Consider the following 22,745-nt stretch of genomic DNA (forward strand, 5'->3'; position numbering starts at 1 on the left):
TTATGTCTAATCACGATGGTCAAAACATGCATCTACCAGGGCTCGAACCTGGGACCTTCCGCGTGTAAAGCGGACGTGATAACCACTACACCATAGATACGTGTTAATTTAAGTTTTCGAAGAGATCTAGCTTATTGCTATGTCTAATCACGATGGTCAAAACATGTATCTATCAGGGCTCGAACCTGGGACCTTGCGCGTGTTAGGCGGACGTGATAACCACTACACCATAGATACTTAGTTTTTGTGAGTTTTCGAAGAGATCTACCTTATTATTATGTCTAATCACGATGGTCAAAACATGCATCTACCAGGGCTCGAACCTGGGACCTTCCGCGTGTAAAGCGGACGTGATAACCACTACACCATAGATACGTGTTAATTTAAGTTTTCGAAGAGATCTAGCTTATTACTATGTCTAATCACGATGGTCAAAACATGTATTTATCAGGGCTCGAACCTGAGACCTTCCGCGTGTAAAGCGGACGTGATAACCACTACACCATAGATACATGTTAATTTAAGTTTTCGAAGAGATCTAGCTTATTACTATGTCTAATCACGATGGTCAAAACATGTATCTATCAGGGCTCGAACCTGGGACCTTCCGCGTGTTAGGCGGACGTGATAACCACTACACCATAGATACTTAGTTATTGTGAGTTTTCGAAGAGATCTACCTTATTATTATGTCTAATCACGATGGTCAAAACATGCATCTACCAGGGCACGAACCTGGGACCTTCCGCGTGTAAAGCGGACGTGATAACCACTACACCATAGATACGTGTTAATTTAAGTTTTTGAAGAGATCTAGCTTATTACTATGTCTAATCACGATGGTCAAAACATGTATTTATCAGGGCTCGAACCTGAGACCTTCCGCGTGTAAAGCGGACGTGATAACCACTACACCATAGATACGTGTTAATTTAAGTTTTCGAAGAGATCTAGCTTATTACTATGTCTAATCACGATGGTCAAAACATGTATCTATCAGGGCACGAACCTGGAACCTTCCGCGTGTTAGTCGGACGTGATAACAACTACACCATAGATACTTGGTTATTGTGAGTTTTCGAAGAGATCTACCTTATTATTATGTCTAATCACGATGGTCAAAACATGTATCTACCAGGGCTCGAACCTGGGACCTTCCGCGTGTAAAGCGGACGTGATAACCACTACACCATAGATACGCGTTAATTTAAGTTTTCGAAGAGATCTAGCTTATTACTTTGTCTCACGATGGTCAAATCATGTATCTATCAGGGCTCGAACCTGAGACCTTCCGCGTGTAAAGCGGACGTGATAACCACTACACCATAGATACGTGTTAATTTAAGTTTTCGAAGAGATCTAGCTTATTACTATGTCTAATCACGATGGTCAAAACATGTATCTATCAGGGCACGAACCTGGGACCTTCCGCGTGTTAGTCGGACGTGATAACCACTACACCTTAGATACTTGGTTATTGTGAGTTTTCGAAGAGATCTACCTTATTATTATGTCTAATCACGATGGTCAAAACATGTATCTACCAGGGCTCGAACCTGGGACCTTCCGCGCCCAAAATCTCGAGCGGGTCGGACGAAATAGGGAGGTCCGCAACGGTGGATGGGGCCCGACCCCGGTCGCAGCCCAACCACATACCCCGACACTTGGAGATGTTCAAGTCGGAACCCGACGCGAGACCATACCGCCGATATTCCCGCACAACTTCCAAGACGGAGGCTGTATCACGGACCACCAAGGCATTATCATCGACATGAACCCGTAACAAGGGAGGGGGCCGAGAGGTCAGCCAAAGAATCCGGACGATAGCGGGACGGCATTCCAAGGCGTAGCATAGGGGTTCGGAAGACAGAACGTAAAGCAAGGGACTAAGCGGACAGCCCTGGCGGACCGATCGACCGAGCTGAAAAAAGTCTGTTAATATATCCATTTATTTTCAGGCAAGACTTGCTGCCAACGAGAAATAATTGAATCCACTTGCGAAAAGGCTCGCCGAAGCCAAAAGCGCAAAGTACCGCAAAGAGGTAGTCCCACGAAACCTGATCGAACGCTTTCGCGAGATCTAATTTAACGAGGGAACCCGGCCCGCGAGACCGCTGCAGAAAGTCCATTATGTCGGAGAAAAGGGCGGGAGTACTGGTCGCGGAACGTGATCGAACGGCGCCCGTTTGCGAACCATGAATTAACGATGAAAAAATTGAAGAAAGCCGTGAACCGAGAACCTTCGCGACGAGCTATAGTCCGCGTTTAGCAACGTGATGGGGCGTCTGTTCTTGACGTCTCGTAAACCACCGGATTTAGGCAGCAAAATATTGAGACCTTCCTTCATAGAAGGTGGAAGGCGACCCTCAGAATGACAATGGGAAAGTAGTTCAACAAATTCTTCCTGAATATGTGGCAACACGAATCGCCAGAACTCATTCGTGAAACCGTCAGTACCCGGGCTTTTGCCGGCGGGAGCGCAATGTAAGACCATTGAAATGTCCGCCCACCGTATCGGGGCATCACAAGCCTGCGCGTCGGCCGCACAAACTCTGTTAGTAGCGAAAGACGCGTAAAAGTCAATAGCGCTGCCGAACGGCCCCTGGTTCCGTGAGTAGCTGCGCGTCAGGCGCGAAGACACACTTGATCGACTTAGAAGACTGCCGATGACGTTCCAGGCGAAGAAAAAAGGACGTAGTACGCTCACCGGCCGTACGCCCTTGCTGGTTAGCCCGAACTACTGCCCCCTGCAGCACCCCCCTGTCGAAGTCGTTTAAGGCCTCCTTCGCCGCAAGAAAGTCCGCGAGACCAACCGAGGAATCAGAGGCGGCCAGCTGAGTCTTGGACAAGGCTTCACGTAAGCGAGTTCGGTCGGCGCGATCACGCGAAGCTTGAACCTTCCCGTACAACATGGCATGTTCGCGTAGGGACTGCTTTAAAGCTTCGTACCATGCAAATTTGTCCGGCGGTTCGCGAAAGCGTTGCCGACTCCGGCGATGAATTCGTAAAACGGCCTGGCGGTAGACGTCGAACTGCAAGAGACGCGCATTAAATGACCACGTACCTGGGCCCATCTTAACGCCGTCCAAGACGAGACGGAGTTCAAGGGCGCGATGATCCGAAAGGGGACACGGTAAGATCTGACAGGTCGTAACATTCTGACGGTCCTCCCCGGCAAGGAGAACATAGTCGATGCGCGATTGAAGAAAAGAGCCATACACGGGACCGGACCAGGTCCAGTCAAAGTTGTCCGCATGTGTTGCGCGCCAAACGTCAATGAGGTGAGTATCGCGTAGAAAGCGGAATAAGGCAGTCGAGCCCAAACGCGAAGAGGAGCCAGGCAATGGTCGGCGATCAAGACCCGGCTGCGCGACGTCGTTAAAGTCCCCTACGACGAGGGGACGCGAACAGCTCGAGACCACCCCACGCAAACGGTCATAAAAGGGCAAGCGATCGGGCGCGACATTCGGAAGATAGACGTTCACGATATCCAGAGGTTCGCCGTCAATGGACAAAGACGCCAAAATAAACCGGCCCTCTCCACTACGGAGGACGCGGGATGGCAAAACGTCAAGACCCGCCCGAATGCAAATAGCAACACCGCGAAAACCGGAAACAGGCTCATTATCAAAATAAATGGGACCGCGCCAAAGAGACCGAAAAACCGCGACATGGGAGCCCGACCAGTGAGTCTGTTGGAAACACAAAACGTCTAAACCTTTGCTCCATTCAACCAATTCTTTCATCTTCGCCAGAGCCCGCAAACCGCGGACGTTAAGAGAAACTATTTTTATCATTGAAGGGCGAGAGCAGCGCAGGGGTTACCTGGTCAGCTATACGTGGAGAAGGAGTCCGCCCAAGCAAGGCGAGGTCTGACTTAGGCTTTTTCAGCCCCTGCTTACCACCAACAACACGCCAGTTGCCCTGGCCATCTTCGGGCAAAACGGAAAGTTCACCCTCACTACTAGAAACTGGACGTTTCGGGGTCACAACCAGTACTGCAGAGCCTCCAGGCGCTGCAAATGTTGGCCCGCCTTCCGGGATATCCTCGGCGGAAGAAACACCAACTGGCAAGTCGACAGAAGGTGCAGCAGGAGGCATACGTCGAGGTATGTCAACATTGGGGCAAACCCGCGCGATATGCCCTGGGCGTCACACCGGCGGCAAACGAAGAGAGGACAGTCCTTGTAGAGGTGAGAGTTAGACAGACACTTATTACAAACTTTGCCCTGTCGATCATGCCGAACGCGGTAGGAGCTTTCGAGCCCCATGACGTCGATCAAACGCAAACTATAAGGTAAGCTAGAGACACCCTCTGGTAGCGAGACCTTCGTTGCCCGTAATACTTGCCATTTATACGCTCCCAAACCACCTCACTTTTTAACTCGCAATTATAACTCAACAACTTTGCCTTTAAAACGTCATCCGACACAAACTCCGGGAGATCAAAAAATGTAGCAAGGATCTCGCGACTCCCAACCTTACGCACCAGGCAATCTTCCGCCTCTAGCCCAAGACCTAATTCCGCGCAATTATCCGCATCTTCCACCGAGACAAAAGTTACGAAAAATCCGCCTTTCGTACTCACCACCGACGAATAAGAATCCGAACCAAAAGTCAAGGACAAAGCTTGTTCAATCTTCGCAACAACGCGCTCCTGACATTCCACAAAAACCGAACGTTTCAAAACTTCCATCGTGTAAGTAGATTAGTTAAACAAGTTGGGAAAACCAAAATATTACCTCTCCGAGTCAAGAGGTCTACTACTACAAAGTTATTTACCTAGATATGGAATTATTTCTCATTTTTGAAGTAAAAATTTACGAAATATTGAAGCAGTATTCCAAGCATAGCGAATATACAGTAAAACAGACGACATTTTACATCCAATAAGGATAAATCTTGGACACATGGAAATCAGTTAATAGCAGAAAGAACAGGAAATGAAGTCTACGATTCAGCTGTTCACCCTATATTCTGATAGCTACATTCACAACTGGTTAGCAAAGTAAACAATATCGTCTCGTCTCACCTCAACAATATTCTTAGTTTGCCAACATGAGTGTTAACGTTAAATAATACCAAAACTAAATTGTAGCTAGACGCACTGATAGTCAATGCGCACCATAAAGAGAATAAAAACTCTTTAGCTTAGCCCTACTCATCTAATTGCCACCATGATCTTTTCTTCTATTATAAAATCTTAACCTGATTATTTAAGAGTGTATTTAACCTTTGGCTCACTCTGAACCGTTGATGTCTCTTCATTTCAGACAAGAAAATCAAAACCCAAAGTTTACTTCACCTCAAGCCTCAATTATTTACTCTATATTTCACTAATATTATTGCAAGTAATACTAGATATACTCGCCGTAGTCTAGATCTTAGCTTTCTTCATGAAGTTACTAAACCAAGGATTATTCTATATACAGATGTAGTATAGCTTAAGTAATATATAAACAGCCATTTCAAATAATAATATTAAAAAAAAACTTTGGAATATCAAAATGAAACATAGCTTTAAAGCTACAAAAGCACTAAATGCATCATAATTACGAAAATGTTTTCTTCATATTCACTTTATATTAAGTATAAAGGGAATATTATGGTTCTGTAGGATTTCTTTACACATCAAAACAAAACGAACTTCTAACGCAGCGCACTGCGGCACTAGTGTAATAACGGACGGACACAGACAGACAATAACATTGACTGCTTTTTAACTCTTTCCGTATTAATTTTGAATTGAGAAACAAGATTATCTTAAATATTAAAATAAATATAATTAATATTTAATATTTTCTTCGTTAGTTATTCGCCTTATTGAACGTTACATCGTTTTAAAAAAGAACAATTAAACTATCTTGAGAGACTTGACCAATATTGGCGTTTGAAATGAAGCATACGCCGGTTGCTTCGCCTTACTAAAATAGGTAGTATATAAGGGTTTCGAATCGCAGCTATGGATAAGAACAGCGCAATTGCGTGAACCTTTGGTGGAAGCCCCACCTTAGGGAGGCCGGACGTATCTCGTAACCCTGGCCGATCGCCGCGTATGTCTTAACCTTAAGGGTGATGATGGAGTAGAAGCCAGATGTGCAGACTGGTGTCCATGTGGGATGGACAAAAACAATGACCAGAAGATGGTAGTGTTTAGAAACCAGTGTGTACAGACTAATGTCCATGTGAAATGGACAAAGACTAGAAGATGGTGGGGATTAGAAACCAGTGTGTATAGACTGGTGTCCATGTGGGATGGACAAAGACTAGAAGATGGTGGGGATTTGAAGCCAGTGTTTACAGACTGGTGTTCCATGTGGGATGGACAAAGACCAGAAGTTGGTGGTGTGTAGAAGCCAGTGTGTACAGACTGGTGTCCAAGTGGGATGGACAAGGACCAGAAAATGGTGGTGTGTAGAAGCCAGTGTGTACAGACTGGTGTCCGTGTGGCATGGAAAATTGCCAAAATGATGGTGAACTATAGAAGCCAGTGGGTAAAGACTGGTGTCCATATGAGATGGACAAATGGCCAGAGGAAGGAGGTGTTAGACACGTATTGGAAAAGAGCTATGGTGAGTGGAATACAATTTTCCAAATTTCCGGGAACTGTAAATGCGGTCCGGAATTTGTGAAAACGTTTGCTCCGATTTGAAAACTGCGAACGCGGTCCCCTGGGGTGTAAGTCAATAACAACAGACAGTCACACACACAGAAAGACAGACAGACAGATACGTCGAAATTAGAACCTCTCCGTGACATATGCCACTCGGAGAGGCAGAGCCCAAAACGCGAGAAACCAGACACAAAATATACAGCAAAAAAGTAACTCACGCAAAGATACAGATAAAAAGCCCAAAAGGCCGAAAAAAAACTCGCGAGCAAAGGAGAAGCCGAGGACGGAGCGAGAGAAAAACACGACCGCACTCGACGAAAACAAAACGCGACATTACTTCATCGAAAAGTTGGGTCTGTCCAGGATTTGAACCCGGGACCACTCGCACTCAAAGCGAGTATCATACCCCTAGACCAACGGACCATGAATGTAACTGAAACATGTTCAACTCATGGTCCAACCCTGTAATCAGTTGCATTAAAATAGTCACTACATTACTTCATCGAAAAGTTGGGTCCGTCCGGGATTTGAACCCGGGACCACTCACTCTAAGCGAGTATCATACCCCTAGACCAACGGACCATGTATGTAATTGAAACATTGTCAACTCATAGTCCAACCCTGTAATCAGTTGCATTTAAATAGTCACTAGATTATTTCTACAAAAAGTTGGGTTTGTCCGGGATTTGAACCCGGGACCACTCGCTCTAAGCGAGTATCATACCCCTAGACCATCGGCCCATGTATGTAACTGAAACATGGTCAACTCATAGTTCAACCCTGTAATCAGTTGCATTTTAATAGTCACTACATTACTTCATCGAAAAGTTGGGTCCGTCCGGGATTTGAACCCGGGACCACTCGCTCTAAGCGAGTATCATACCCCTAGACCATTGGCCCATGTATGTATCTGAAACATGGTCAACTCATAGTCCAACCCTATGAGTTGAACATGTTTCGATTACATGCATGGTCCGTTGGTCTAGGGGTATGATACTCGCCTTGGGTGCGAGTGGTCCCGGGTTCAAATCCCGGACGGACCCAACTTTTCGATGAAGTAATGTAGTGACTATTATAATGCAACTGATTACAGGGCTGGACTATGAGTTGACCATGCTTTAGTTACATAGATGGTCCGTTGGTCTAGGGGTATGATACTCGCTTTGGGTGCGAGTGGTCCCGGGTTCAAATCCCGGACGGAACCAACTTTTCGATGAAGTAATGTAGTGACTATTATAATGCAACTGATTACAGGGTTGGACTATGAGTTGACCATGTTTCAGTTACATACATGGGCCGATGGTCTAGGGGTATGATACTCGCTTAGAGAGAGTGGTCCCGGGTTCAAATCCCGGACGGACCCAACTTTTGCAGAAATAATCTAGTGACTATTTAAATGCAACTGATTACAGGGTTGGACTATGAGTCGACCATGTTTCCGTTACATACATGGTCCGTTGGTCTAGGGGTATGATACTCGCTTCGGGTGCGAGTGGTCCCGGGTTCAAATCCCGGACGTACCCAACTTTTTGCAGAAATATTTTAGTGACTATTTAAATGCAACTTATTACAGGGTTGGACCATGAGTTGAACACGTTTCAGATACATACATAATCGTTTGCGTTTTACGGTTTCCTTTTTCGGCGGTCCTTTCTCCGCCTTGTTAGTCGGTTTTTTGCGGCGTATTTTGTTTGCTGTTTTTTTGACTGTACGGACTTCGGCTTTCGCCCGCGAAGCCTCGGTCTCGAGGGTTTCCTTCGGGGATTCCTCCATCATGGAGGCGCTTCGACGAAGCGTCTTCCTTGTTTGTATGGTGCAAACCACTGCTGTTGTTGTTGCTGCCGTTAAAAAATCATTTGGTCTTGATGCCATTTCGTCTGTGGTTCCTGGTACTGGAGGTTACTTTATTACGTTTTTGTCGGAGGAAGATGCTGAAGAGTGTGTCAAAGGTGGGGTGGAAATCATGGACGTCCTTTGTCCTGCTGAATCAGTCGTCTCGAGATCGGTAATTATTAAAATACATGGTTTGCCTGAATTCGTGTCCGATGATGCCGTGGTTGCGAAATTGGTCTCCCTTGGTTGCGAAATCAAGGGGGAGGTCGTTTGGCGTAAATTTGATGGATTGTATCTTGGTGAGCGTTGCGTGCGCGTGGTTTTACCCAAGGGGGTTTCATCACTCCCGTACGCCTTGATAATCGCGGATGTTCTCGGGCGCGAAACCTTTTATCGCGTTCGCCATGAGGCGCAAAATCGGGTTTGTAACGGGTGTCTCGCTGAAGGTCACATTTACAAAAGTTGTCCGCGTAATGTTTGTCGTCGGTAAGAGACACACGGTCATCTTGCCCGTGACTGCCCAGAGAAGTTTGGTCAGGTAGCTATCGGTTCTGAACGCGATGTCGTGCTCCAGTCCGAAGTCTCTCCTGTCCGCGATGGGGAAGTCTTGCCCCCTGCTCCCATGTCCGATGGAGTTGCTGATGCGGAGATTCCTAACGTCGCCGTTGCCATTTCTGGCCCTCATGGCCAGAATCTCAGTTCTAGTGAGGATATGCTCGTCGAGGGTGACCCCGATGCGGAAGTTAACCCTTTTGATTCAGTGGGGGGAGTGATCGGGGAACTAAACATTCTCTTGGTTCCACCTCTGACTTGTCGCAGAAACGTCCCCAGTTCCTGAGGAAACAGAGTCCGAATCTGGCCAACGCTCGTGGGTTTACTCCGAATAAGCCGCCGGACCCTTCACAGACAAAGTAGGGTGCATGGTTGTCAAAATAGCTACTTTAAATGTTCATGGTTTACGAGACATGGGTAAGATGGCTTTATTAGTCGAATTCATTAAGGACATGGACATTGTTTTTTACAAGAAACGCATTGGAATGCATCGCATGTCGCTGCCTATAAATTGTTATTTTTTGGTCAATTGTTTTTCTCATAATCTTGTGAGTGGGGGGTCGCTATCTTGTTTACTCCAAAATTGGCTATACGTATCTTGAATGTTACTCAAATAATTTCCGGTCGGGCTTTATTGGTTACTACCGAGTTTTTTGATGTAAGAACACATTTTTTTAATGTTTACGCCCCCAACGCCGAGGGTGATCGGGTTCAGTTTTTTGGAGATATCAGAAATTCTTTCCCGGACGGTAGAGTCGTGTTTGCGGGTGATTTAAATGATATTTGCAGTCGCCACCTGGATCGTTCGCCCTCGGGGGTGGGGTCCTCTGGTTTTCGGCCTACCAACGTTCAAGTTTTTAAGGATAGCCTAAGTTTGATTGACACTTACCGACTTAAACATGCTAATAATTGTGAATTTACGCGCTCGGGTTTTGTATTTGGTAAATTTATTCGTTCTCGCATTGACTACATTTTTGTTCGTAATTTTGACTCCCATAATGTCCGTCATTCCCTTATCCGACCTTGTCCTATTTCCGATCATGCCATGGTCATCACTCACGTGGATTTCGAGGGCGTCATTCGCGGTCCGGGGACTTGGTCTTTTAATGACTCCTTACTTGACGAAGCCGTTTTCGCGACGGCCGTACAGCGCGTCATCGCTCGCAGTCGGTCTACGCCGGAATGTCGCGATGAAATTTTCCTTTGGTATGAAAATTTAAAGACTCGACTACGTGACTATGCTATTTTTTATGGCAAATCGCGTGCCAGAGATCAGCGGCAGACACGTGCGAAGTTGGCCTCTCGGTTCGCGTCTCTCTCGGACCAGTTAATACAGACTCCCGCGGATCATCTCGAGAAGGAATTGTTTGACGTTCAGACTGCTTTACGGGACTATGACTTACGAGAGTTGCAGGGTGCGGTTGTCCGTTCAAATTTGGCGTGGCAGGATTTGGGGGAACAACCTTCCAGGTACTTTCTTAGTTTAGAACGGCACCGCCAATCCAGGCGGAGCCTGAAACATCTTCAGTTGGATGACGGTACCACCCTCGACGATAGGCTCCGCGTGCGGGGCGAAGTCTTCCGCTATTTTAGTGATCTCTACCGACGGGCTCCGGGCGATGATTCCGTTACGAATCACTTTACGTCCTTCGTCAAGGACCGTTTGACACCTGACGACAGGGATCTGTGTGACGGTCCTGTTACGTGGCCCGACCTTACCGCCGCCTTACGCGCGATGGCCGTTGGTCGTAGCCCTGGCATGGATGGGCTCACCGTTCGGTTTTCGCGGTTCGTGTTACCACTGATTAAGGACGAATTCTTGCGCCTTTTGATGGAAATCCATACCACGGGTCGGCTACCCCGGTCCAAGACGCAGGGTATGGTGGTTTTATTGCCGAAGGAGGGGGACCCGTCGCTTCTTCGTAATTGAAGGCCGATTACGCTATTAAATACGGATCGAAGGCTCATTGCGAAGGTGTTTGCCTCTCGACTCTCGTTGATCGCGCCGTCCGTCATTTCACCTTGTCAAACGGGCGCTATTCGTGGGCGCGACGTGTCCATGACGACTCGGTACGTGAGCGATGTGATGTCTTACTTACATCTGAAAAACCAGCCCGGTATACTATTGAAGATGGACCTGACAAAAGCGTTTGATTGTGTGGACTGGACTTTTCTGCTTCGCACACTTGCCTCGTTTGGTTTTGGCCCCGTGTTTCTGAAATGGATGGAGATTTTTCTCACCAGCAGCAGTACCACTATCAAAGTTAATGGCTTTCTCACCGATTTCTTCAGACTGGGTCGTTCCGTTCGTCAAGGCTGCCCTCTGAGCCCGTTGCTGTATGCTTTTTCCACGGAACCCCTTTGCTTGGCTCTCGATCAGTGCCCAAGTATTGACCGCATCCGGATTAAAAATACTGCTGGCCCAGTATTGTTTCAACACGTTGACGATAACACTTTGTTATTGGCATCTACAACCGCCATAGCGCACGTCGTTCGGCGTTATGAGGAGTATGGCCTGGCTTCCGGTGCAAAAATAAACCTTGACAAGAGTTCTGGCCAATGGATTGGCTCCTGGGCTATTAACGCGGCGACCACCATTTCCGGAGTGACGGTGTCAACTTATCCCCGTAGGTTTCTAGGAGTTCATTTAACCCACGATGTGACCTTGTCGAATTCCCTGAATTGGGATGATAAACTCCCCGGGTTTATATCGATCCTTCGTGCCTGGAAACGCCGCCAGTTGACCGTTATAGGCAAGATAATTATCCTCAACTGTCTTGTCGCTTCAAAACTTTGCCATTTGGCGAGGGTTCTTCCTTGCCCTGCGTTCTTCCTATCCGAATTGAAGAAACTATTTGCGGAGTTTATTTGGGGCTCAACTTACCACGCTATTGACTACGTTACTCTTACACGTCCCAGGTCTGAGGGTGGCTTTGGCCTGGTGGATGTTGCTCTCAAATGTCAAGCATTCCGCCTGCATGAGGCATATGGTCTTCTATTGGACGAGTTGCCTCCTTACGACCGGGACATTCATATCTTACTGCTCAAGGAATATGGAGGTGGGCTTATTCCTTGGTACCATTTCGCCAAATGTGCCTCGCTGCCACGCCGCCTCGTTATGGTGAATTATTGCGAAGTTGGTGGTCGTTTTTGCAAAACCGGACCTTGAACGTCGCACCGGTCACCAACCCTCTTGAAGAACCCCTCTTCTTTAATTCTCGCATACCGCTGCCTCCTACTTTTGGCCTCGAGCGTGTAGTACTGGCTCGCGCTGGGTTCCGCACCCTTCGCGATATCCACTATGGTGTCATACCGGGCTTCTTACCACCTGCCGCTATTTCGGAGCAATGTTTTCTGACTGATCCCTACACGGAGGTTCCGACGCCTCGGTTGCACCGCTTATATGACGCGATAAAGACCAGTTTGCCTCCCGAGTGGGTACGCCTCTTCCTGCGTCCAGCGCCACCTCTGGACCCGCAATGCGTTAGGGTACGGTTCATCTCGGGTGATGGCACGACGCGTCCGCTCTCGGTTGAATCCGTTGGTTCATTGTACCACGCACTCCTGCCCCCAACCTTCGAATCTTCGGGCGAGCAAAGGTGGAATCTTTTTATACACGATCCGCGGCCACGGGTAAAATTCAAGGACCTCACGAACAGTCATCTGGGTCCGGTGCTATCGACTTGTAACTTGAAGATCCTCCACCAAGGCTTACCGGTGAAATCGCGGATGGTTCACGCGGGGCTTGTTCCAGACGCTACGTGCGTCTTTTGCCACGGCGCGAATGAGATTGTTGACCATTTGTTCCTTACCTGTCCAAAGTTCCGATCCCTTTGGGAGTCAATTTTCAATGCATTTTGTGTGTATACTTTTGATCCTGAGTTTAAATTTGATTGTACCAGATATAACTTAGTAATTTTTCATTGTTACGCGACTACGAACGACAAACCTCTCTTATTTTGGCAGGCTGCCTTGTTGTTAATTAGTATTGTTAAGTATGTATTATGGAAATATCGTTGTCAATTGGTTGTCAAAGCGGGCCTTGGAATCGTCCTGCCTTTTAGTGTTCCAGTTTTGCTTGCCAGAGTACGTTCCTTTGCACACAAATATATTGCATTATTATTGCATCGAAACAAGTTTTCTAACTTAGCTACTACCGTAACAAGGTTGCAGATGTTGTTTTAGTATCGTATAAATAACTCCAGGAATTAGTGCTGTAACTTAATCCTTCTTTTAATTCCATTTAACCGTTATAACCACTTACATATTGCATTGTAATGTCTTCGATGCTTTTAATAAAAAAAAAATACTCGCTTAGAGCGAGTGGTCCCGGGTTCAAATCCCGGACGGACCCAACTTTTCAATGAAGTAATGTAGTGACAATTTTAATGCAACTGATTACAGGGTTGGATTACGAGTTGACCATGTTTTATTTACATACATGGTCCGTTGGTCTAGGGGTATGATACTCGCTTCGGGTGCGAGTGGTTCCGGGTTCAAATCCTGGACGGACCCAACTTTTTGCAGAAATATTTTAGTGACTATTTAAATACAACTGATTACTAGGTGGGACTATGAGTTGACCATGTTTCAGTTGCATACATGGTCCGCTGGTCTAGGGGTATGTTACTCGCTTTGGGTGCGAGTGGTCCCGAGTTTAAATCAAGGACGGACAAAACTTTTTGCAGAAATAAACTAGTGACTATTTAAATGCAACTGATTACAGGGTTGGACTATGAGTTGACAATGTTTTATTTTCATACATGTTCCGTTGGTCTAGGGGTATGATACTCGTTTCGGGTGCGAGTGGTCCCGGGTTCAAATCCCGGACGGACCCAACTTTTTACAGAAATATTTTAGTGACTATTTAAATACAACTGATTACTGGGTGGGACTACGAGTTGACCATGTTTCAGTTGCATACATGGTCCGCTGGTCTAGGGGTATGTTACTCGCTTTGGGTGCGAGTGGTTCCGGGTTCAAATCCTGGACGGACCCAACTTTTCGATGAAGTAATGTAGTGACTATTATAATGCAACTGATTACAGGTTTGGACTATGAGTTGACCATGAAAGTTTTGGCATGGCTACTCATTTGAATGAACTCTTAGGCCAAGATCTTCAAGATATGTTCAAAAGATTTTATCGCTGAGAAAAGTACTCTAATTCTAGGGTACTTTTCCAAAAGTAAAACAACTAGTGTGCAAACCATCGTAACTACACTCCAAAAAGATGACCATAAGGATAAAAAACAAGCTGTAATAGCAGCTGTAATTACTCTTATTATGGACCATTTTAAGGAGGACCCAAAATAAATTTTTCCAGTTTTTGAGGTAGTATCACTATAATCTATCATTTAACCAAAAGTAACGTATTAGATATAAATATGACACCATGGTTCCTATAAGGTATTGAGCGTAAACGGAATGAGCAACTCTAAAATAACACATTACTCTTTAGTCTTTATGCCTATAGAGTAGTGTCAGTTCTACGTATGCAAACGTCATACCCTTCTGTCTCTTAGCTCAGTGCCATCCCCCTACCAGACGCGTACAGTATCCTCTCTTACGAAAGCGCACCTAGAGGGAGGGATACACTGTCTACTCCCCTCTCAACCGACACTACTCTATTGACTTTGCTTCCCAAAACGTAATTCAAAATTAACCAATCATATAAATCGGTGAAGACTATTCTCTTTACGCAATAAAATAAGGCCGATTAAGCTTAATCGCTTCTATTAAATGTAAATTACACTATCGACAGAGTTGTATGTAAAATGGCTAAACCTCAAAGGTAGCGAGGGCTACGACTAAGCCTCGGTTGGTGATTGATTTACGGGCGGAACCTTTTTTCGAATGTTTGGCGCCAGTGGTCTCTATCCTAATCATTTTAATCGAGAAAATCATTAATTACTCAGTGTTTTAGGTTTTTTAAAGTTTTTCGTTAAGTGTCATACTAATGTCTATTATGTTACTTATGCTTTAATTCAAAATATTTTACTCTCTTACAACCATGGAAAGGTTTAGTTATTATGACTTTGTCGAACGAAATAACTTTATAAGCAAAATTAAAACGTTGACTTTTTTCGGTTTTATTTAGGCGGGAACTCATTTAAGTGAAGTTGAAAAAAAACTACCAGCGCATCCTTGACTAGTTGTTATAGGTATTCATTCCTTTTTAAGCCCTTTTATTTCAAAAATAAAAATAATATATTTTCTAATGTTGCAAATGGGATAGTTTGGGAAAGGCCAACTACTACCTTATTTCGGCAGACCGAAAAATATTGAATGACCACATTGATCCCTCTCACTTGGCAACTGGAATTTTCATGTTCTTTAGCCTATACTACATGATGAGCATCGCGTACCCAGAGACGACACCTCTCACTATGGAATATATCCAAAGGTACATTTTCTCACAATTTCGGTATTAATGAACCAGCTCATAAAAAATTATACTTTGTCACTGGTCGGAACCAATACAAATTTCCCAGATGATATGTAACGTTTAATGGGACCATATGCGATTTTAATACCTCTGTAAACGTTGCTTGTTTCAAAACATGTTTCGAGCAGTTGCAGATAGTGAATTGCCTTGTACAACGTAGTCTACTTTCATCTTGGAATTTCTTAAAAGGGAGACTGAAGAGGAAAATCAAAAGATTTTTTTATAGATTCTTCTACTAATTATAACACCTATCTGCCTTAAGTTAAACATCCAGGGAATACCTCCCAATGATTTCAAAAATCAAACGACTTTGAGATTTCAAACAATTTTAAATTACCCCTCCGACCAATCGCGTAACGCCCTGCCTTTTTGTTAACAAAATTCCCGTCGCACGCTCCATGTCGAATGAAATTTATGGCGAGATTTTATAAAAATGGCGCGCGATGTGGCAATCATGGCGCGAGTTATAGAGCTTGCCACGTAAATTTTGATATTAAAAGGAAGGGCGTTACGTGATTAAAATTATGTTTGAAATCTCAAAGTTATTTTTATTTTAAAATCACTTGGAGGTATTTCCTGGATGTTTAACCATGCAGATAGGTCTTATAATTAGTAGAAGAATCTATAAAAAATTACTTGATTCTCCTCTCCAGTCTCCATTTAAGAGGTACTAAAATTACAGATTTGTCCCTTTAATCAACTTATGATCTGTAAATGTAAATTGAATATAATAATGCGATTTACAATTTTGCCGCAATTATTAAAATTTATTCACATTTCGCCTCTAAGTACGAATGAATTTTAGTAAGGTGGCAAATTTTGTAAATTACATCAATCATATAAAGGAATTAGCGGTGGAGTCGTGAATCTGATCATAATGTATTAATGTTTATAACTATAGGTATAATTAGTAATTTTGGGTTTTTAGCCACATCGTATGATGTAGTAGTAGTAGGGGTGTCACAGTCCTGCCTTTGGCAGTATCAAATTTTTCGTTCGTCATTCTTAAACGTCGTGAGAAAATACTTTTCTTTTTAGTTACCATTACAATTCACAGGTGGAGTTTAAACTTAATACAAGGAAGAACTTTTTTAACTTTCCTTCCTAAACGGAGAATCGAACCGCGGACCTTTCACTTGCCAATCCAGTACTATACAGACTCGCCTAAAATCGCTTGTTAAGAAACGGTCTCGAATAAAGCGCTATACTCGGGGAGAGAGGTTTGTCACAGGCACGGTCCCCTTCTCTCTCTCTATCTCTTCAACTAGGAGTCATGATCTTATCCAAGGCCAGTCCTTCTCAAGCCAAGGTGTTGAGGCATCGTGCCGAGGGCTGCATGGTACCGGGGAAGTAAAACTACGGTATCGCTAACGATCCCTTCGGAGCACTAGGCGACACCCCGTTGTATCAAGCCTTCCACCCGGGTGGGGGACTACCGGGTGGTGACCGTTTAATTGCCCCCTTATTCGTGGGATTCTTATGGATAACACATCAAACAACAACACCTACGGTGCAGGGGTCTGCTCAGGGTAGAACCCACACTGATACCACTACGCTAGGGCCTGTATCCAGCGATACTCGTGCCGATTTATCGGTTCTTGTGACTGGTCAGGCTTCGAAACGTACCGTGCGACGTCGCCGTAAACGACAGATTGCTCGGGAAAAGGCCAAATCGGGGTCTGAAACGGTCTCCACCCCCGCTGGGGGTGCGGTGGCACGTGGCACCCAATTGAAGAGGCCTAGAACGGAGGACTCGACTTACTTACTTCACCTAACGATCTTGATAGGGCTGCTGGTGATTTACAGTGCTCCATCATGGAGTCGTTTCACCGGAACTGCCCACTTAAGACCGTTAACCGCTCGAGGCTTGTCCCTTGGTGGAACGCGGATCTCAGCTGGTTTCGGAAATACACGCGCAGGCTCTTTAACAAAGCCAAGCGCACGCGTGACTGGGCTGGATACAGGCAGTCCCTTAACACCTACAACAGGGCCATTAGAGCTGCTAAGAAGGACTCCTGGCGGACCTACTGTGAGCAAGTCTCCAATGTCCCTGCCACGGCTAGGGTCATGAAGATTCTAGCGCACGACAGCACACATCGACTTAATGCTATTAAGCTACGGGAGGGTGTGTACACTAAGTCTAGGGCTGAGACTCTCAAGCACATGCTGGAGGTCCATTTTCCTGACTCTACTTTTATCAATCCAACAAACCCTGACTCTCTCTACCCTGTCCTGCACAGGGCTAAGAGGGAAGACTGACTTGTAGCCAGTCAGGTTGTCACGATTCCCAAGCTTCGGTGGGCTGTCAACTGTTTTGAACCCTACAAGTCTCCGGGACCCGATTAGGTCTTCCCTCTGCATTTGCAGGAAGGCTTAGACCACATCGCCTCTCTGCTATGCAGGATCTACAGACTCTGCATTGCTCTCGGTCACATACCTCGTGACTGGAAGCGCTCTAGCGTCATCTTTATTCCCAAGTCCGGGAAGGTTTCCGAGGCGAAGGCATTTAGGCCCATATGCCTGACCTCCTTCCTCAAAATTCTGGAGAAGCTGGTGGACAGGTACATTAGAGACGAGGTACTTTCGGTAACTCCTCTCTCTTCTTCACAATTCGCTTACCAAAAAGGCAAATCCACTGAGACGGCCCTTCACGGCCTTACGAATTGCCTGGATAAGCATTCAAGTTTCAGGAAATTTCACTGACCATCTTCCTCGATATCGAGGGGGCCTTTGATAAGGTCTCTAGCTCGGTTATTACTGAAGCTGTTAAGAGATTTGGCATCAGCGACACTCTTGGCCGCTGGATCAAGTCCATGCTCACCGACCGCGAGGTGTGGGCGTCCCTCCTTGGGGACTCTCTTGAGATGACTACCAGCAGGCGCTGCCCTCAGGGTGGAGTGCCCTCCCCTGTTGTGGTGCCTGGTGGTGGACGAGCTCTTGAGGAGGATCCGAGCTTCTGGGGGCTGTCGCTGCTTCGGGTATGCGGACGATGTAGCGATTGTCTTTACCGGGAAGTTCTCGGCTACTGTCACCGCACTTATGAGATCTGCCCTCTAACGTGGAGCAATGGTGTCAGGCGGTCAACCTCACTGTTAATCTTGATTAAACTGTCCATGTTCCTTTTAGGAGGAAGAATACTAAGGATCTGTTCAATGATATCTCTTTTTTTGGCCAGGTCCTGACAAAGTCCACCGAGGTAATATACCTCGGGGTGACTTTTGATTGCAGGCTCACATGAAAGCCGCATCTTGATCGGTGCATCAAGAAGGCCAAAATGCTTTTCTGGAGGACCAGGAGCTCTGTCGGCCAGACTTGGGGCCTCAACCCTAAGGCTGTAAACTGGCTCTGTACTGGGATCATCAGACTTATATTATCCTACGGGCACTTGTCTGGTGGACAAGGGTCCGGCTCAAGACGGTGCAGGCTGCCCTGCGCAAGCTTCAAAGGCTTCCCTGCATTGGTGTTACGGGGGCCATGAGATCGACCACAACTGCTTCCCTGGAGGTGCTCCTTGACATGCTTCCTCTTCATATCTTCATTGAGGAGGAGGCTGTCATGGGGGCCTACAGGCTCCACATTAATGGCTGCTGGGTTCCAAGACTTTGGAATTACAGCCATACGAAGCTCTTCCGGGAGTACGCCGCACTCGAGCCGTCGCTAACGATGTGCTCTGACAAAACCGTTACCAGTTTTGATTTCACTAAGCCATTCATTATCCACTTCCCCAGTCGGGCCGAGTGGACTAACTTGTTGCCTCTTGGCACTGGGGGTGAAACTATTTGGTTCACCGATGGTTCCAAGACTGATTCCGGCGCTGGCGCCGTCTATTACTGCCAAACCACAAGGGTTGGTTTTTCTGCTTGCCTGGGCACCTTTGCTAGTGTGTTCCAGGCGGAAATTGCCGCGATCTGTTATTCCGCACATTACTGCATTAACAAAGGGTATACCGGACGGACTGTGAGAATTTACTTCGACAGTCAGGCCGCCTTGAATGCGCTGAACCAGTGTCAGATTACCTCTCAACTGTTGCGCAGCTGCCTTTATCTGCTAGCGCGACTGGCATCCTGCAACAGGGTTCTGTTGTACTGGGTGCCAGGGCATAGCGGATATTATGGCAATGAGCAAGCCGATAGATTTTCGAAAAGGGGTGCGGAGACCAAGCTCTTGGGGCCGGAGCCGGCCGTCCCCATCCCCTACGGGTATGTCAAACGGAGTTTGCATGACAGGCTGACTGTCATACAAAACCAGCTCTGGCATAACATGGAGGGCCAGAGACATACAAAACAGTTAGTCAATGGCCTCTGCAAGTCTCGTGCTAGAGACCTAATTTCGCTCAGCAGATGGGACATTAGGCTGGCCACCGGTCTTCTGACCGGACACTGTCGGCTTAAAAGGCACCTCCATCTGATGGGCCTTGCTGACAACCCTCTCTGCAGGTCGTGCCGGGAGAAGGAAGAAACATCCACTCACGTACTTTGCGAGTGCGACTGCTTCGCCTCGCTTAGACTAGAATATTTTGATTCACACTGTGGAACCCTCGCGGGTCTCCTCTATTACGGTGGAGCGAATTCTTCACTACGCTGTGGCTACGGGTCTATTCAAGGCCTGAATATGAGGGTGAACAATATGCCTTTGGCATCGGTGCTAGGGCGTGAGCCCTCCTCTTCAATAATAATAATATTATTATTTTTTTTATTATTATAATATTACTTTCAGCACAATAATAACAATTTTTCGTAACAACCATATTATTGATTTTCAAAGCTAAAATAAAGGAATTTTGGAAGTGCAAGATTTATGTCTTATTTTCATTGCATTTTCTGAATGTAGTTTAAAATTATAAAATCTTTACAATAAAATAGTAAGATTCAAAAATATTTCCTAAAGTATAAATTTACCTAATTTTTCCCGCTCAAATCAGAGAATAGAGTAGGTTATAAAAAGAAGAGTAAATTTTTACAAATAAAGTCAAACCAATCTCGACAGCTGTAAACGAAATGAGAACAAGATGGCACAAGGGCTGGGCTCACATCCTACATCCATCGATGTACTACCTTTAACTGCACTGAATTGCTTAACTGTAAAGGCCCGTTCACAAAGGCGCTTTTAGCTCAAGCTGATTGCTGAGAGTAGGCGGAGTTCGCTTTTGGCGTCTTCCATGACTCTTCTGAAAAGAGCTTTGGCAGGTTTTATACGGGCGTACGTTGGTAGCAGAGGCTGATTGTCGGAGTCAGCCTCGATCTATCGCTGCTAGATATATAGCTTCTCAGCGCAATTTCTTGTCGTCTGCTTATACGCTCAGAAGCGAACTTTTCGTGTTTATGCGGTTAACATGTCTCTAAAATAAAATAAAAAGCCGAAACGGCTTTAAAAGCTGAACAGAGAGAGAAATATATTGAAAATTTTGGTTTAGATCCTATTTAGCAATAAATACCTTTTCTTCAATAAAAGCAAAACTTTAGCTCGATTTCCATCTTCGCATAATTCCTTTTTAAATCTTATATTTTTGAACATGTCCTATATTACAATATAATTTCATGATAGGCCCCAAAATATCCAATATTTTGACTATGTCGAAGTTTTCATGTAGTTTATCATCTAATTTATCAATATCTAGCTCTTTTATAGCAACCATATTTGACTTGACACCGAAATTCCGGGCTTTCTGAGGGCTCGGACTCCGTTATACATTATCTGAAATTATAGATATTGAGATGTATATATTATTTATAAATCAAGCGGAACGATTAATGCTAATGAATACGTTATCTGCAAACAATAACATATGTATATAGAAGACCTTAGTGGATATTCAATTGACATTGTTAGTATACAACATTAGCGCTAGATATTTATATTCCCGTATAATATTGGCAACTGAAAAAGATAACATATTTGTTCATATTGACTCTTTTCCATACAAGCTTTATTTCTGAAAGTATTATCTCACAGAAAATGTATAGCAACGTTACCGTTACTAACTTATATCTATGAGAGGTTTAAATTTAATTCCGTGCCTATATAGGATCTGGCTTTGTTTAATATTTAAAAATATGCTTCAAGATGACATCAGTAGTTACAGCTATTAGCGACGAAACTCGTGTTTCACAAAGAAAGGGTTGTCATTTTACGACTTTCATTACTCTTAGCTTGATTCCCTGGTGTTTTAATGATAAATTAAACCAAGACGTTTATGAAATAACATGTGTGTTTGGTATCAAAAATTATTTGAACGAGATAGCTTCTCAATAACATTTTAAACCTTCAGTCTTAGAACTTGATTAACAGAAGAGATCCAAAGAGTGTCAACGGATATCTATGCGTAGGACGAACGTTACAAACGTGGTGGGTAACTCTACTTTCAGAAAATTACAAGTATTTGAACACACTTAGGTTTACTTGTAAATATCGGTGCCACAACGATAATAATAGAGCTTTAGTTACGTGGATATTCTTATCAGCTATGCATCTGGTTTACATAAGAGTCCTTTTAGTTAAATTCACTAGTGTTAAGTAATTCCCAGGTCAATTCGGTTAAAGTTATAAAGCTTCATGCAGGACGCAATGTACAAGTCAGCTGAGTTTTGTTATTAAAATTAATACACCTTTTTGTAAATATGTTTTTAAATAATTTTAAATGTTTTAAATGAGGTTTGACTTATTAATAATAAAGCTAGTGAATTCCATAAGCCTACACTAAGTCCTCAGCAATCACCTCAGAAACCTCGTCCTGACGCGGGACAAAAATCCACAAGCGCGGCTTTTCAAATAGCTAAGCCGTAATAAAGTAATGATGAGTGAACAATATATCGCGTATGTGATTAGGTTTAGAAACCTTGCTCCAAATATTCTGATGTTGAGAACAATCATGTTACAATTACCCCGCTTTGTGGTACACTTCTCTCGAAGAGAAGTACTATGTACATCAATTACAATACATGAAGAACTAACCACAATTTCATTAACGAGGTATTTATTTTCCGGTACAGAACTAAGTATTGACTGACAACGTGAATGAAAACGTAACTTAAGGTCTTTCAAGTTTGGTGCTTTTCCAATTTCATTTCAAAATAGTCACATTAGGCGTAACTACTTCAAGTTCTTTGGAACTGTAAACTTAACGAATTTAAAGTGCGAAAAGGCTCCGAGCGCTACACTAAACGGAGTACATTTGAATCTGACTGTATTCTGATAAACACGAAACACTTCCCAACCAAAGCCACTAAACCAAGTACGGTTTGACAAAGACTCGTTATATTTGGCTGTATTTGACAACCTGGAAAACATTTCAACCCAAGAAA

At 44.8% G+C, this 22,745-nt stretch overlaps 11 non-coding genes across 11 annotated transcripts; 5 read left to right on the forward strand and 6 right to left on the reverse strand.

Moving 5' to 3' along the window:
* Window positions 1–27: 27 nt before the first annotated feature.
* TRNAV-UAC (transfer RNA valine (anticodon UAC)) lies at window positions 28–100 on the reverse strand. The gene has a single exon. It is a non-coding gene; the product is annotated as a tRNA-Val (tRNA).
* A 202-nt stretch (window positions 101–302) lies between these two features.
* On the reverse strand, window positions 303–375 carry TRNAV-UAC (transfer RNA valine (anticodon UAC)). Its single transcript has one exon. It is a non-coding gene; the product is annotated as a tRNA-Val (tRNA).
* A 201-nt stretch (window positions 376–576) lies between these two features.
* Window positions 577–649, reverse strand: TRNAV-AAC (transfer RNA valine (anticodon AAC)). Its single transcript has one exon. It is a non-coding gene; the product is annotated as a tRNA-Val (tRNA).
* A 477-nt stretch (window positions 650–1,126) lies between these two features.
* TRNAV-UAC (transfer RNA valine (anticodon UAC)) lies at window positions 1,127–1,199 on the reverse strand. The gene has a single exon. It is a non-coding gene; the product is annotated as a tRNA-Val (tRNA).
* A 61-nt stretch (window positions 1,200–1,260) lies between these two features.
* Window positions 1,261–1,333, reverse strand: TRNAV-UAC (transfer RNA valine (anticodon UAC)). Its single transcript has one exon. It is a non-coding gene; the product is annotated as a tRNA-Val (tRNA).
* Window positions 1,334–6,964: 5,631 nt separating this feature from the next.
* On the reverse strand, window positions 6,965–7,036 carry TRNAS-UGA (transfer RNA serine (anticodon UGA)). Its single transcript has one exon. It is a non-coding gene; the product is annotated as a tRNA-Ser (tRNA).
* A 548-nt stretch (window positions 7,037–7,584) lies between these two features.
* TRNAP-UGG (transfer RNA proline (anticodon UGG)) lies at window positions 7,585–7,656 on the forward strand. The gene has a single exon. It is a non-coding gene; the product is annotated as a tRNA-Pro (tRNA).
* An 89-nt stretch (window positions 7,657–7,745) lies between these two features.
* TRNAP-UGG (transfer RNA proline (anticodon UGG)) lies at window positions 7,746–7,818 on the forward strand. The gene has a single exon. It is a non-coding gene; the product is annotated as a tRNA-Pro (tRNA).
* A 246-nt stretch (window positions 7,819–8,064) lies between these two features.
* Window positions 8,065–8,136, forward strand: TRNAP-CGG (transfer RNA proline (anticodon CGG)). The gene has a single exon. It is a non-coding gene; the product is annotated as a tRNA-Pro (tRNA).
* A 5,305-nt stretch (window positions 8,137–13,441) lies between these two features.
* On the forward strand, window positions 13,442–13,513 carry TRNAP-CGG (transfer RNA proline (anticodon CGG)). The gene has a single exon. It is a non-coding gene; the product is annotated as a tRNA-Pro (tRNA).
* A 250-nt stretch (window positions 13,514–13,763) lies between these two features.
* On the forward strand, window positions 13,764–13,835 carry TRNAP-CGG (transfer RNA proline (anticodon CGG)). Its single transcript has one exon. It is a non-coding gene; the product is annotated as a tRNA-Pro (tRNA).
* Window positions 13,836–22,745: the final 8,910 nt, after the last annotated feature.

Source organism: Phalangium opilio, unplaced genomic scaffold, assembly GCF_054372755.1.
Source record: "Phalangium opilio isolate 3A_F unplaced genomic scaffold, DU_Popi_V2 ptg000046l_1, whole genome shotgun sequence".
NCBI lineage: Eukaryota > Metazoa > Arthropoda > Arachnida > Opiliones > Phalangiidae > Phalangium > Phalangium opilio.